The sequence below is a fragment of the Schistocerca gregaria genome, unplaced genomic scaffold, assembly GCF_023897955.1.
Source record: "Schistocerca gregaria isolate iqSchGreg1 unplaced genomic scaffold, iqSchGreg1.2 ptg000705l, whole genome shotgun sequence".
Taxonomy (NCBI): Eukaryota; Metazoa; Arthropoda; class Insecta; order Orthoptera; family Acrididae; genus Schistocerca; species Schistocerca gregaria.
This window is the reverse complement of record NW_026062083.1, coordinates 327,501-332,500: the sequence shown is the minus strand read 5'-3', so window position 1 is coordinate 332,500 and position 5,000 is coordinate 327,501. Positions and strand designations below refer to the sequence as shown.

General features: G+C 53.3%; 1 non-coding gene across 1 annotated transcript in view; it reads left to right on the top strand.

Annotated features, from left to right (window-relative positions):
- Nucleotides 1-4,442: 4,442 nt before the first annotated feature.
- The window catches only part of LOC126320250 (small subunit ribosomal RNA), a 1,893-nt gene continuing 1,335 nt past the window's right edge, over nt 4,443-5,000 (top strand). Inside the window, exon 1 of the ribosomal RNA XR_007557987.1 lies at nt 4,443-5,000. This exon is cut by the window's right edge and continues 1,335 nt beyond it. This is a non-coding gene — a ribosomal RNA (small subunit ribosomal RNA).

Here is a 5,000-nt window from a genome sequence, read left to right as displayed (position 1 = left end):
ATATAATAACACATGATGCTTCGTAAGAAAATAGACTTGGGATAGGGTGTGTCGTTGGCAAGTCCCCGGGGCGGTTAGTGTGGGTGGTGATAAGTCGTTAGGGTACGGCCACCTATGGGAATGTGCGTGAACTGCGCGAGGCAGAGTGGCAAAAGACGGCATCGCCATCTATGAAGATAGGACGGAAGCACGTGCAATGCCAACAGTACGTGCGCCATCTGTAGGTGCCCCGCGACATGACGTGGTGCAACGACGGTACCGCCACCTGGGGGAGGCCACGCGGACTAGGCCATGTATGGGGCCCACAGTGCTCATTTGCCGAGCCCACCCACACAAAACCTGCACCCCCCTCCAGCGCAGGAGCCGCAACCCGGGTGCGTACGCCGCACCAAGTGCTCCACCCGCGACCGTACGTGCCCCGCCGAAATCGCAACTCCGGCGGATGAACGGCGGACTTTTCTCGCAGTCGTAAGTTGCAATCCACCCCTATATCTTGCGTCTCATGAAGAGTTATATCAAGTATGCCAAATTCCCGCTGTCCCTATACATGCAGTAAGTTCGTCGTGGGCGCTGGCCGGCAGGCCGCGAGACCTGACGCCCGGCGGCAAAGAGTGCTCCTCTGAGGATATAGATGTTCCGTTCCGCCGCACAATGGTGACGGTGACCGCTGCCTGCGGTGGCAACGCTGGGCACAGTCGATACTCGCCGTGTGGTGGAAGGTAAACATTATGCGGTACATCAGTACTTTCCTAATAGTTCGGTCGTCTCACGGCACTGCTTAGTAAATGATGCAAGGCCACATATAGATGATTTATGCGAATGTCCCTATACGTGCTGTAAGACTGGGCACACAACGTGAATCGCACGTCAGCCAGACACTCGAACATGCACCACTCTCGGCCTGCAACGGAGACACACAATACGTAAACATCTGGAATGCGACAATGTCGAGTGCATCCTCTCTGCGACATTGCACCGTCGACACTATGATAACCAGAGCAGTAGGTCCACCTATAAAAGCACAATACCCCACTCCTCCGACAACTACCATTGCTCAGATAAACCAACACACATCCTACACAGAGGGGCACCAAATATCACCCCCCGCCCTCGTGTTATACCACATGAAAAATTGCAGAAGTGAGAGACACAGACCCGCCAGCCTCTTGCTACAAGCATCGAACCGACGTGACGTATCTGACGGTGACTCAGGCATCCGCGTACTGCCACCACTATCCACCCCCCCCCCCCCTCTCTCTCTCTTCCCCCTTTCCCACAATACCAAATTTAACCAACTTTATTGCTTAACCTAACTGTGGCTGTACCAGATTATCGCTTAACCTAACTGTGGCTGTACCAGATTATCGCTTAACCTAACTGTGGCTGTACCAGATTATCGCTTAACCTAACTGTGGCTGTACCAGATTATCGCTTAACCTAACTGTGGCTGTACCAGATTATCGCTTAACCTAACTGTGGCTGTACCAGATTATCGCTTAACCTAACTGTGGCTGTACCAGATTATCGCTTAACCTAACTGTGGCTGTACCAGATTATCGCTTAACCTAACTGTGGCTGTACCAGATTATCGCTTAACCTAACTGTGGCTGTACCAGATTATCGCTTAACCTAACTGTGGCTGTACCAGATCATCGCTTAACCTAACTGTGGCTGTACCAGATCATCGCTTAACCTAACTGTGGCTGTACCAGATTATCGCTTAACCTAACTCAATTTGTCCCTTAACCTAACTCAAGTTGTCCCTTAACCTAACTCAAGTTGTCCCTTAACCTAACTCAAGTTGTCCCTTAACCTAACTCAAGTTGTCCCTTAACCTAACTCAAGTTGTCCCTTAACCTAACTCAAGTTGTCCCTTAACCTAACTCAAGTTGTCCCTTAACCTAACTCAAGTTGTCCCTTAACCTAACTCAAGTTGTCCCTTAACCTAACTCAAGTTGTCCCTTAACCTAACTCAAGTTGTCCCTTAACCTAACTCAAGTTGTCCCTTAACCTAACTCAAGTTGTCCCTTAACCTAACTCAAGTTGTCCCTTAACCTAACTCAAGTTGTCCCTTAACCTAACTCAAGTTGTCCCTTAACCTAACTCAAGTTGTCCCTTAACCTAACTCAAGTTGTCCCTTAACCTAACTCAAGTTGTCCCTTAACCTAACTCAAGTTGTCCCTTAACCTAACTCAAGTTGTCCCTTAACCTAACCCACGTTGTCCCTTAACCTAACCCACGTTGTCCCTTAACCTAACCCACGTTGTCCCTTAACCTAACCCACGTTGTCCCTTAACCTAACCCACGTTGTCCCTTAACCTAACCCACGTTGTCCCTTAACCTAACCCACGTTGTCCCTTAACCTAACCCACGTTGTCCCTTAACCTAACCCACGTTGTCCCTTAACCTAACCCACGTTGTCCCTTAACCTAACCCACGTTGTCCCTTAACCTAACCCACGTTGTCCCTTAACCTAACCCACGTTGTCCCTTAACCTAACCCACGTTGTCCCTTAACCTAACCCACGTTGTCCCTTAACCTAACCCACGTTGTCCCTTAACCTAACCCACGTTGTCCCTTAACCTAACCCACGTTGTCCCTTAACCTAACCCACGTTGTCCCTTTGCCTAACATAGTTCACTGCTCGGAATCTCTGGTGTCGTTGTTATCCTCATGTAGATGTCTTGCGAGTGTTGCTTACTTTCCACATATTCCCGCTATCCACTGTCAATTGTACTGCAATAGGACTATATCGGCCCCCCCCCCCCCTCTGTCCCCCTCTTTGTGTCTCTGTCCTCTCAAGCTGGTCGGTCTGGCGTGTGAGTGTTAAATGAGCCTCGCAGCTGTTCAGTTGCATTCAGATGTCGACGCCCTCAGTGTACGTCGTGGTATGGTCTGTGTCCATTGTCCGCTGATGTCGTACGCGTAACCCACACGCTGTACCGATCATCGGTAGTTACGTACAGAGTGAAGTAGTGTGATACGTGTGACTGTACGCTGGCTGTGCCCAACGGTGTCGAATCTCAATTTCCATATGTTGTGCTCGATGCTACTTGTCTCGTCTCCCAATAACAGCTAGGTTGCACTGTGGTACGCCGTAGAGGCGTGTGGGAGGAACGTACGAACGCATTGTATGTCACCCTGGGTCGCTGGGGGTGGTGGTGCGGTGAGTCAGGTCAGGTCAGGTCAGGTCAGGTCAGCGTGAGCCGTCTGATGTAGTGACGCGTGTATTCCGACTTTGTCGTATTGCCTCACACAAAGTGCTACCCTGGTGGACCGCGTTCCATATCTGGGACATGCCGCAGATGCCGGTTGACAGTGGATCGCGGAAGGGACATCGCATACTTGCGCGGGCCACCTTCCACGTGTTCTCTTCTGCACATGTCGCAGTGTGTATGTGGTCTGATGTAGCGTGTCGTGACACATGACATCCTGGCATGCAAGAATTGTTGAATTCGCAAATGTAGGTGGACATCTACGTTTACTGCCCAAGATACGCAAATGAACTGGAAATCCGTTGTTGAGCGGTTGTTCACGCTGGAGGTGAATCTGTGATGGCGACGATCGGTACAGCTATTAACCGGTTGTTTCAGCGGTACCCGCCACATCCACACACGTGACTAGGCCCATGTGGGTATGAAGCGATACGCGGCGGTGGCTTGGTGGGACTGTTCCCGGCCGGTGAAGGGGGGCCGCCCGGCGTGTTGGCCGCGCGCTGCGTGGGCGCACGCGCAACAGCCGGCTGGTGGGGGGCGCCGAGTGGCAGGAGCGCCAGCCGACGGGCCCGGCAGGCGGCGCAGATACGCTGCGGCGCACCCTGCACGCGGCGCCTGGCGGCCAAAGTTGGTTCAGCCGAGCCCGGTGCGAAGCGCGGTGGACATCTGCAGTGTGCTGGTCTGATTGAGGACTGTGTGCGTTGAGGATGCGCCGCCGCCTGGCACTCGGCGCCGCGACGCCGTCTGCTGCTCGGTCGCCCCAGCGGTTCTCGCAGGTGGTTTGTATCGCAGTTGTGCGGACGTGTTGGCGCGTGCGCTGTGCTGGGAGAGTTCGCTTCTGCACCCAAGTGGGGCTTTGCCCTTGTGTGGCGCTGGCGTTGGAGCTGCCGGTCACCATAGGTGGCGCGTGTTGTCTCCCGCCGGCAATGCCACGACAGCACGCTCCCGGGCCTCTGTCGGCAGCGGCAAGCTCAGTTGGGAGCAAGGGTGTTCGCACTAAAACCGTCTACTCGCCTAACTCCGGGCGATTGCGCCTCTCTCGAAACCGACCAAGTACCTAGGACGGCGCTGCGCGCCGCCGGGACCTGAGAGGGTTTCGAGGTGTATCGTGCAGGGGAGCTCGGCCTCCTCCTGTTTGCAGAATAATTGAGCGGACGCTTGCGTGTTCGCGCGGGCCCCCGGGACACACTCCCGGGCGGCCGGCTGCTCAGCTCTAGTTGACGCAGCTCCCTGGTTGATCCTGCCAGTAGTCATATGCTTGTCTCAAAGATTAAGCCATGCATGTCTCAGTACAAGCCGCATTAAGGTGAAACCGCGAATGGCTCATTAAATCAGTTATGGTTCCTTAGATCGTACCCACGTTACTTGGATAACTGTGGTAATTCTAGAGCTAATACATGCAAACAGAGTCCCGACCAGAGATGGAAGGGACGCTTTTATTAGATCAAAACCAATCGGATTGGCTTGTCTGGTCCGTTTGCCTTGGTGACTCTGAATAACTTTGGGCTGATCGCACGGTCCTCGTACCGGCGACGCATCTTTCAAATGTCTGCCTTATCAACTGTCGATGGTAGGTTCTGCGCCTACCATGGTTGTAACGGGTAACGGGGAATCAGGGTTCGATTCCGGAGAGGGAGCCTGAGAAACGGCTACCACATCCAAGGAAGGCAGCAGGCGCGCAAATTACCCACTCCCGGCACGGGGAGGTAGTGACGAAAAATAACGATACGGGACTCATCCGAGGCCCCGTAATCGGAATGAGTACACTTTAAATCCTTTAACGAG